Source organism: Helianthus annuus, chromosome 14 (genome assembly GCF_002127325.2).
Source record: "Helianthus annuus cultivar XRQ/B chromosome 14, HanXRQr2.0-SUNRISE, whole genome shotgun sequence".
In the NCBI taxonomy this organism is placed as follows: domain Eukaryota; kingdom Viridiplantae; phylum Streptophyta; class Magnoliopsida; order Asterales; family Asteraceae; genus Helianthus; species Helianthus annuus.
Window position 1 is genome coordinate 94144972 of NC_035446.2, and position 11489 is coordinate 94156460.

General features: G+C 34.4%; 2 long non-coding RNA genes across 3 annotated transcripts; both read left to right on the forward strand.

The window, feature by feature from the left end:
- Positions 1–1034: 1034 nt before the first annotated feature.
- Positions 1035–3451, forward strand: LOC110905603. 2 transcript variants are annotated; one of them, XR_002573262.2, is made up of 6 exons: positions 1035–1099; positions 1183–1239; positions 1327–1398; positions 1490–1584; positions 1811–1940; positions 2438–3451. It is a non-coding gene; the product is annotated as an uncharacterized LOC110905603 (long non-coding RNA). The 2 variants fall into 2 exon arrangements; XR_004878162.1 differs by lacking the exons at positions 1035–1099; positions 1183–1239; positions 1327–1398; positions 1490–1584 and adding an exon at positions 1663–1738 and having other exon boundaries at positions 2438–3449.
- Positions 3452–4749: 1298 nt separating this feature from the next.
- On the forward strand, positions 4750–5829 carry LOC110905604. The gene is made up of 3 exons (XR_002573263.2): positions 4750–4854; positions 5076–5217; positions 5298–5829. It is a non-coding gene; the product is annotated as an uncharacterized LOC110905604 (long non-coding RNA).
- The last annotated feature ends 5660 nt before the right edge of the window (positions 5830–11489 follow it).

The window sequence follows — 11489 nt, forward strand, 5'->3', positions numbered from 1 at the left end:
CTGTGCTTGGAATTGGTATTTGTATTTTAATTAGAATTCGTCAAGAGATGAAATCTGTCGAGTGGTAAGATGATCTTTGCTATTTGTATTTTAATTAGAGTTCATCAAACAATGATCTCTCATTTTGCTTTTAATGTGTAATACTAAAATGCAGTTAAGAGTCTACAAGGTTCAAGAAGAAAGTGGAGAGATGATTTGGTGTTAGACGATAGTTAATAAGGTTATGGTGGGGGTGAGTGTCTTATTAATATTGACTGGTATGGCTTTTATATATTTCTTTAGTTTATGTGGCTAATTATCCCTTGAATTGTCAACATGTTAAAGTAGTTATTTATCAGAAAGAAGTCAGTAACTGCCAACTAAATCTCATACGGTTTTATTTATGTGCAGGTTATGCCCCGACGATGTCTTAATTATTACACATCCTATTTTGGTTATATTCTTGCTGGCATACTTCATATATCAGGTACAGAGGAAGTGTCGAACTGAACGATGAGAAAACTAAGCCGAGTCTGGTAAAGCGGGCTGCGTATGCTCATCGAGTTGTCGCTGAATCAGACAAAGATATTATTCAATATGGTTCTTAATATTCACTCATGATTTCATGCTTTTAATTTATGAATAAAAATCCTAGTTTCATTGTTTTTCTCATATCTTTATTTTCAGAGTTGCTTGGCGCTGAGATACGTGGCACTGGTTTTGCAAGAGCTGAGTTATGCTATAAAATCAAAGAATGGTTCATGTTTGCTGAGGGAATTAATTGACAACAAGTATTATGCCACCGTAAGAAAGGTGGGTACTCTTCAAATGAATGAGTTATAAAATAACTTATTTCTTTAATGGCTTTGATCTAAGCCACAGAAAGGTGGGTTTCTAACTTATTTCTTTAATGGCTTTGATCGAAATGGCAAGGGGTGTAGTTACGGCCCTCCTTACGAGTGGCAAGTTTACAGGTGAACGGTTTTCTAATTCTGTACTAAAATTCATAAAATATTAAAATGCATTCTCAAATGCTAATTTTTTTTTTGCTTCAAGTTCCCTGAACGATGGTGTTCCGATGGTCCATCACAAAGGCCTTCAAGGAGACTACTATATCCTGGTGAGTTTATTAGATTTACCTTTTTTGTCGATTTGATTCATTGGTGCTTATAAGTCTAATATGCTAGATTCTGTTTGATCTAGGTTATGGACAAACTAGGCCCGAGTTTTATGGGACGTTTGGAACTCTAGCAACCAAATGTATGTTAATAGTTAATATATTATTTAAATTATATTTTATTTTCTCTTAAAGTTGTAAATAACTTTAAAATATGCCCTTTTGGATAGTCTCTCTGAAGAAATGGTTGCTTGTATAGCAGTGGAAGCATTATCGATATTAGAGCAGCTTCACTTACGAGGGTAGGCAGTTACGCACACATCATTTTTTATCATAGATAATTATATTGTTTTCTATTAGCATATGTGATTGAAAATTGTTATCTATTTTCAGTTTTGTTCATGGAGATGTTAAACCTGAAAACTTTTTGCTCGGTCAGCCTGGGACACCTAATGAGAAAAAGTTGTATTTGGTTGATCTCGGTTTAGGTACGTCTTTTTCGTACCGTATTGTAAATCTTTTAAATGCATTACAAAAAAGGTTGTGACGGTTTTTTTTTTTTTTTTTTTTGCTTCAAAATGGAGGGACGCATCATCTGGTAATCAATCATGTTGAGTATGACCAAAAGGCTGATGTTTTCAGGTAATATTTTTTTACCTCTTTAATAATTTTCTTATTATATTTTTTATACATTTTGTGTTTTCTCCTAAATAGGGGAACAGTACGTTATGCAAGCGTACATGCACATTTAGGGAGGACGGGAAGTAGAAGGGACGATCTCGAGTCTTTGGCGTATACATTAATATTTCTTCTCAGAGGAAAGCTTCCATGGCAAGGCTTCATTGTGAGTTTGTTTTTCGAGTTTATCATGTTATTGTTTATTTTCTAGGGAATGTGTTCTTATTAACAAACGTTTTTTTACAACCATTAATTGGATTTTTCGAATATGGAATTTTTAAATCGCTCTGTGCTTTTACATCACGGTTCTTAAGAGTATCAATTGAAGATTCAACAGTCACTTTCTTTTTTTTTATTGAGTTTTAGCATTTTTTTTTTTGAAAAATTTTCATTTGTTTCTTTTCTTTTCTTTGGAATTTGTTATATATTTCCTTTATTGTTTGATATTTTCTTGGGAAGATTCCTACAGCCGTGTTCTTTTTCGTCGTATGGATTTTAATTGTTGCACCCATTTTTTTATCGTTTCTGTTTTTAGATTTTTTTTACCTTGGTTTGAAGAATTTGATGGATAACCGTCATGAGTTTCATAAATTTCTTGGCTTTCGTTTAGTAATTTTAATATCAGATAAAATATATGAAGTTCTAATGGTTATTCAACTATAGGGAGAAAACAAAGGGTTTCTTGTTTGTAGAAAGAAGATGGCAACATCTCCCGACTTACTTTGCTATCTTTGCCCTGATTGTCTAAAGCTTTATGTTTGGAAGGGGCATTATGGGAATATTGGAAAGCCTAATAGTGAATGGCAGAGTTACAGGAGTTCAAGAGAGGCGCATATAGGTGTTTTTTTATGGTGAAAGGAGTCTTTAAGAGAATAAAGAATTATTTCCTGACAATAAAAAGTGGAAATTTTGCTGGAAATTGGACATAGATTCAATTATAATTGGAATTATAAAATCAAATGAAGATGGTTGTCTCAGATGTTATTTCTGGCACTAAAATGTATTGGATAGTGCAAGTAATGGGAATGTGGGCATGGGTTACTGGTATAGTAATGAGGAAAAGGCTTGATGGTTGGGCTTGGCTGGTTCCAATTAGTTTTCACAAGTTAAATGTGTATGTGTATTGGGCTGTTAGGCCGAGGTAACTTCGTGTTTGAGGTGTGCCTTTGGGTTATGATGGGCCGGACTAGGAGTATTAATAAAATTAGGAATGTGGTTATGAAATGGGTGATTATAATAAGTGTAAATGGTGAGCTTGATGGTGATGGGCTGCAACAATGGTGGAAGAAATGGGCTGATTACGTTGAGAACAAATATAGAGGTTGGACTGGGTATTTGATGAATATGTGGAATAGAAGTTGATGATGTTTTCTGGGCCATTAATGGATGATGGTGAAGGATGTTAAGAAACAATTTTGGAGCAGGGATAGTGTTTGGGCTGCGGCCCAGTTGAGGGTTATTTGCTCCAATAGAATTCGTATGGATGCTTTGGTTTAGGTTGTCCGTATGTGTGTATATTTTGTTGTATAGAGCCCATATGGTTTATTTGGATATATGTTATGGGTGTTGGTTGGCCGATAGGTTTTAGAGTTAGGTGTTTTGTTGATTGTTTTATAGTTTTTTTTTTGTTTGGGCCAAGTGTTTTTCTTGGGCCTATCCCGGGAATTACATAGTACCTTTATTTTGTAATTCTTTCATTCATTTTTAATAAAAGTTTGCCGGGGTACTGTCCCTTTCCCAAAAAAGTGAAGTTTTGAAATTCTTTGATGATGCATATATGCACTCTCTAAATGATTTTACACTTTTGTTTGCATTCTTTCTGTATTCTCATAGGCTAGGATCATTGATCCCCATGTACATATTTAGCACCAAAAACATGATTTTTTTTGGTACGATATATGCCAATATTTGGCCGCTGTAGGAAACACACATTTAGAAAGATTTCAACAGTGCCAGACCATGTTCAGTGACGAGGTTAGCAGCTTTCCATAAACATTTGTAACTGAGCTGTATTTTGATTTACTTCAAGTAGAATGATGCATATATGCATCATTGTAAAAAAATATCTACCCACTAACCGCCCTTCAATTATTGATGCTCCTGAACTTTAAGAAGACCCTAAGGTTATTAATCTATGTTAAGGATGAGCTTGGTACCAACTGGTACAAGTACCGAAAATACCGCCCAGAAATGGGTATTGGTACTCGCAAGATTGCCTACATGTACTGTAATATGTTTCTTTTTTGAGGATTCTATACAATTGGTGCTTGCTACTCGCAAGATTTCTAATGATATTATGTTGGCCTTTTAAGAAAAAGAAACCTGGCTAAAGTTGAAAAAAGACTACATTTGGTAAGCGAAGTTTGAACAAGAGAGAATACACTCTTTTGGATAGATAATTGTTTAGATGGCGGAGCAACTTTATAACTCTAATTATAGCCAACACATTAATATGTCATACATTTTGTATCATTTTAAGTATCTATTAATCATAAATAATAAGTATATTAATAAATATGTCTTGGATGATCAAACCTTTTTGTCTTGGCGTCTTGGAATGGCTTCCTATTTTCATAACCCATTTGTTCAATATTAAAAATATGCATATGACTGAAAGCGAATGGTTAACTCTTCGACCTTCCATGACAAAGTTACAGTCCAAATACAATATGATATGGGGCAAACAAATGTCATTTGCATTACACATTTTGGCTTTAAATGGGTATTTATAAATATCTATTGAAAGGGGTAGGTCAACGCTTTAATACAGGCTTGAACTCTTCCAACAAATAACACTTGTAATCTGCATTTCATTTCTTTTTCATGCAATATTTTGATAATTATCGAGAATAACTAATATGGGTATTGGCATATTCTTCGGCGTTGCTGTTAATTCGTTTGTGTTTGGCTATCTATCTTAAATGTCATTCAATTCAGGTTTGTTTTTTTATTCAATTGCTTTGTTTTACACGTAGACTTTGACAAGGACAGATGCTCACGTTTTATCAGACGAGATCTGCAAGAAAACTTTCGAGATCTGCAAGAAAACTTTTGTTTTGAGGCGTTATGCTCTCTATTTGGTTCGTTTTCTACTCCCTTTGTTTCTGTTTATTTAGTCTTATTTGATTTGATGTATACAAGTTATTGGTAGGATTACTAGGAGTATTCTTAAATTGTTTTGCTGAAGTGTTTAATGCTTACTTTTATACAAGTTATTGGAGGTTAATTTGGTTTTGTTGATGCTACATACAGATTCCTATAAATTTAACATTAATTGTGCTTTTTGATTTGTTTTCATCAGGTTTAGAAACACTACTACTCTCTCCATCATATATACCACCCTCCAAACACAAACAAAAACTCTTGCAGACTACATGGCTCTTAGAATGTGCATTTAAGGGACTGAGGCAAAGCAACCTTACCTACAGCAGATAGCTCTGAAGGTATAGCTTATGATTTATTTTGGTGATTTGATTCAATGAAATTTATTTCCCATGTTTTTTAAATATTGTTAACAAACCAGTCTTGCAGTCTAGAACATTGAAAGTAGCTTCAGCGGTAAAAATCTAAAAACTAGCTTATCTACGATCCATCACGTGACGAGTTCGAGTCTTGCTTCTCTGTAGTTTTTTTACTTTTAATTTGGGTTGCGGTTGTGGTTATTGTGGTTGTGGATGTCTTCTTCTCCCTACAGTAAGTGAAACTACACAAAGAAGAAGACAAGGAAGGGGCGTAATTCGATGGTCGTGGCGGTTTCAAAAACCCGATTAATGGACGGTGGTGGCTATCAAGATCTCTGGTGGTTGTTTAAGGGAGACGACAATGGCGGTTTAAGGGTTTTCAGGATCATATCGGAGATTGTGATGCTTGGTGGAACCGTGGAAGCCTGACAAATGATGTGAATCCAACCATTGATCCTGTTCGTTTCTTATACTGTAACCGATGAACATTTTGGTTGAGATAAGCTACCACAAGTATTTTCATGTACTTTTTTCACCTAAGATTATCAATTCAACTATAGTACTCATTCTATCATGTGTTTCAACATGTCCAACTCGAAACGACGCTTGGCGTATTGCATCGGACGGTAGGTAATTACTGTTTCATTATTCTATATGCTTGGAAAACCATGACAATTGAAGAGGTTATTTAACAAAGCTTTTTGTTTGTGGTCGTTTCTTCACCACAAGCAAAGTTTTTCCTTCACAAACATACACACCAAGCATGATAAAACTTACAACCTTATGGCCTAAGTTATAATATATATATATATATATATATATATATATATATATATATCCTGGTTAGCAAGATAGGAAGGTTAACTGTTGGTGTGCAAAAGATAAAGCCGTTCTACTCTTTACGTGCTCATTAAAAATTTATAGCTTGACAAATTTCCATCATTCTATCTTGCTTTCGATTTTGAATCTGTTAAAAACATTATAAGATTTTAATAAGCTTCAAGTTTATATATGATATCGTATGAATATTACACCATCCATTTTAGTGTCTACAGTTGTACCTTCCGATATCAAAGAGATAATAGATACAAATTTATATGTATCCCTTCATTATCATAATGAAGTTTAAACAAATTTATATTTATAATAGTTTATTTATTTGGTTACTAAGTTGTTTACATGCTCTTATTCATGCATTTTAATTATTTGGTGTACTCTCTCTCATTTCCGTTAATATTTCAACGTATATATAATTAAAATATTTACGTCAACATGTTAAAGTAGTTATTTTCTTATTAGCCACCCGTGTAACACACGGGAACTTAGACTAGTTTATTAATATATATAGATATATAGATAAACTTCATTACTTAATTAGAACAAAAAACTTTATAAGTTACCTATATGAAACACTCCTAAAACTTTGTTACCATCCTGTGAAATATTCCCTTAAAAACTAGGTGCTTAGGTAGTTACAAATTTATGAATTTAAAGCTATTGACATTCTGTGAAATACTCACTTAAAAAAACTAGGTGCTTAAGTAGTTAAAAATTTAAAAATTAAATGTAATTAGTTAAAGGGTAAGGATCAAATAGAAAGTAGACTTTAGATGAGAAGTCTAAGAAGTTATATGGGATTGATACATGTCTTTTTAAAAAAAAATTAAGCTGGAGTGGCATTTTATTCTATTGGTTTCATCATGTTAAAACTCCCTAGATCTAGATCTAAACCATATCTTCATCCACATGGTTCTTCACTTCTTCATACTTCATATCAATGGCTATCACTGCTCCACCACCACCATCTACACAACCACCACCGCGTTCTTCCACTGCTACTAGAAGACTTCCGGTCACCGGAGTTGGAGAGAAGGAGGTCACCTGTAATGGAATTCCTGTCTTGCACAGGATCCTTTCTCTTATAAATATATTACAATAATTTATTTATTTTATTTTTTATTTATTGTCCATAATTTTTAGGGATTTAGTGATTTATATATTTTATTTTTTTAAATAATATAATAGTATTCTTTTAAATAAATCATGATAATCAATTATCCACTATTAATTCGATACTACTTTAGCTTTTTGAAACAACTTATTGACTTATTAGACATTTGAAAAAGCCAATAAATTAAAAGAATGTTTGAACAGGTGAAAAGAACTTTTTGAAACAACTTTCTGTATAAGGTGGAAAAGTTATTTTGAAAAGCTAGGAAACCTTGACTTTTTGAAACTCCTTTTAACTTTTCATGAAATATTACATTTTCTCACCTCATAAGATCATCCAAACACTTTTTTAAAATAACTTATTGACTTGTTGATTTTTCCCACCCCATAACCTCATCCAAACACTTTTTTTTTTTTTGTAAACTCCTTTTGGATGAGTCATAAGTCAATAAGTTCTTTTGCCAAAAAGTCATTTTTGAGTTAAATAAGCAATCATACAAAAACTAACTTAAGATACAATGGTTAGGATTACACACCTTTAAAAAGTCATAACCCTTTAAACTACTTTTAAATATGTCACACCCCTTACAAAAAAGTCACAACTTTTGAATGTACACACCCTTTCAGAAAGTCAAAACCCTTCGTACACAGTGGCGGATCCAGGATATTTTTTCACTGGGTTCACTTTTTCAGGTGCTCGAATTTCGATCAATTCGACCTCAGTTTTTTCGGGTCGGGTCGGGCTTTAAAACTAAACTTACCTTTTTTTTTTCTTATGATGCTTCAAAGCATTCCTATCCCATTATCTATCTTCGTCTCTAAAAGACACATTTCTCTAAATTGAGAGTAATAAACTTTTCCCGAACGAATTCGAGTCATCTTAAAATGGTCATTTTAGTTCGAGTTACGCAAAATCTATACATGATAAGGAAGCATAAAAGGGTGAACTAATAAGCATTTATTTGAGCCGATTCCAACTACAAACATCATCAAGAAAACTAAAATGATTTTTCAAGTACTTAACAAAAATATCTCAGCCATGACCCATACCTGCAACAATCAAAATAGTTTGACTAACAAAGTATAAACTAAAAATCAAATTCAAGTTTCAACAAATTTAACATTAATAATGATTGAAAGTCTACAAAGATTAGCCGGTTGTCATTGTCATGAACAATTTTTCAATAGATGATTGAAACTACAAACATTACTAAAATGGATTGAGGAACCGTCATATATGGATATCATATATTAACTTCATTTCAAGATCCATTGCATAGAGATCGGGAAATGGAATCCATTGTAGAAGGTCAGTAGGTGAAGGCGTCTAACTTCTCACTCACTGTGTTTACTTTAACCATAAAATATATGGGTTTTATACATAAAAAGAATGCCTAAACTAAAATGGGGAATCGATCCCGTGACCTTCAGTTAGAAAAGAGGCAGTAAACCATTGGCGCACTTCATTTGCTTTGTTATGGGTTCGCTAATAATTTATTTATGGGTTCCTTATGTATTTTCTATATAGGTAATCACTAAAAGTTTCAAACCGAATGGGTTCTTGGGAACCCGATCTTTTCAATTAGATCCACCCCTGTTCGTACACATACAAAAAATCACAACCCTTCAACTATATTTAAATATATCACACCCCTTACAAAAAAAAATCAAAACTTTTGAATACATCACATCTCTTCAAAAAGTCATAACCGTTTAAACTACTTTTAAATATATAACATCCCGTTAAATAAAGTCACAACCTTCATGTGTATATATACACAACAGAAAATATACACTGCCCCACGTTCATATATAAAAATTGAAAAGAATGATTATCACAAAATAGAATCCGTTGGTATGGTTTCTTTTCAACACCCTACTCTCCAATTTCTTTCATTTCTTTACAAAAAGGAACTCCTCCCAAAGTCTTCCATTTTGTCCCTTTTTTTCTTCTTTCTTGAATGACAACAAATCCATGTCAAAATTTCTTTTTAAATTAGGCAAAAAAAAATTATCTGCATAAATTTGGATCTCGCTCAAACGGAAGGAAATGCATATTCATTTTTTATGATTCTCATCAAACTTGAAATTAACACCGGAAAAGAGTAAATTGCCATTTTAGTCCCTAAGTTTTGTCCAAATTTGTCATTTTAGTCCAAATAGTTTTTTTTTGCCTCTGGGTCCCTGACTTTTCCCTTTTGTTGCCATTTTGATCACATACACTAACTCCATCCAAAAACTCCATCTTTAACCAGGGGTATTTTGGAGATTTTTATTTTAAATGTTTTCAATTGTCATTTTGATCCAATTCCAAAAAATAAAAAAAATCAAAAAAAATCCAAAAAATACTAAAAAATAATAAAAATTCTAACAAATCATAAAAATTTTAAAAATCCAAAAAATCCATTTCGGCGCGAACCGTTTCGAACCCGAACCGTTTCAAGCTGAACCGTCTCGACCCGTACCGTTTTGACCCGAACCGTTTCGAGCTGAACCGTTTCGACCCGTACCGTTTTGACCCGAACCGTTTCGAGCTGAAACGTTTTGACGCGAACCGTCTCGACCCGTACCGTTTCGACCCGAACCGTTTCGACGCGAACCGTTTCGACCCGTACCGTTTCGAGCTGAACCGTTTCGACGCGAACCGTTTCGAACCGAACCGTTTCTAGCTGAACCGTTTCGAACCGAACCGTTTCGAGCTAAACCGTTTCGAACCGAACCGTTTCGAGCTGAACCGTTTCGACGCGAACCGTTTCGACCCGTACCGTTTCGACCCGAACCGTTTCGAGCTGAATCGTTTCGACGCGAACCGTGCCTTATCGACGTGATCCGTTTCGAACCGTACCGTTTCGATGCGAACCGTGCCTTATCGACGCGAACCGTTTCGAACCGTACCGTTTCGACCCGAACCCTTTCGACCCGAACCGTCGAAACGGTTCAGCTCGAAACGGTTCGATTCGATAAGGCACGGTTCGGTTCGAAACGGTACGGGTTGAAACAGTTCGGCTTGAAACGGTTCGGCTTCGAAACAGTACGGGTCGAAACGGTTTGGGTTCATGTTCGCCCCTACCTTTAATCCCAAGTATGTAAATGGTAAATTTCCAACTTTGAAATTAAATGTCATCGCCAAGTTTGACACCTCTTCCTCATTAACTCCAATGCCAAAGAGTTAACTCTTTCTAGGGTTTACTTTTAGTCCCGAGACCAAGTAAAATATTCTTAGGATTCTTTTTAGATTTTTAGATTGTTTTCTTCCCATTCTCCGATGAAAATTGAATCGTCCGTGAAGAGCATATGCGTCAAGACCATATTCTCTTCCGGTGATTTCACCCCCAAAAATTGGCATGTTAATGTTGCCTTTGTCATCATGACGTGCAGTGTTTCCATGGCTACATGAACATAATTGGTTCGAAATTTTGCTCTATTTTGTATATCCTCTTATATAGGAAAGAACATAACCCACTTATATACTTTAAATAGTTTACACGTATTTTTAAAATTATTCTAAATCAATTTGTTTATATCTTTTAACATTTTAATAATCTTAATTTCTCCAAACTCTCTTTGAATTTTTTTATATGATTAGTTTTTTGTTGTTATTGAATCCAAATGTTGATTTTGAATTGACCATAAATTAACTTTCTTTTTATAGTTGGGGTAGATTTAATGTTTTTATGAGTTAAGGTTGAAATTTGCAAAATGTGTAATCCTTATGTCAACTATGATTTCTTTTGTTCCAAGTACACCTTCTTTTGTAATTGATTTCAAAACACATATTCACTACTTATGTTAGATCTACTACATGAACACCCTCATTTTATATTATAATTTTGTAACATCTTTAGGCTTCATGTAGTTGTACAGTATGCATAAGGTGACTTTTGTGCAAATCTTTGTTGTACGTTTGGCATTGTGGGTTGTGATTTCTTTGTTGGATGCCACGTGTCTTGTGAGTGGGTTTAGGTGGCTTCTTTATTTTGTTTTCTTCTTTAACCCAAGCATAGACTGAGATAGAGAGAGAGACGTGTACAGAACTCCATCAGCCCACCGCTTCACAGCCCTACCACCCGCCGACGGCGATGAGTGAACTCCAACGCCCCACCGCCTCACTGTCCTACTAAACGGCGGTTGCGATGAGTGGAATGCTCAGTTCTGCAGCGGCTAGGGTTCCGCTTCGAACCCGCCGACGTAGATGATCGGAGTTTGTCGGCTTTATGGCATGTTTTTTCCTGTTTCTTCGATTTCTGGTCTGGTTTGTTCTTCGATTTTGAGCTTTACTTATCTGAATTTGATATTATTGCGGG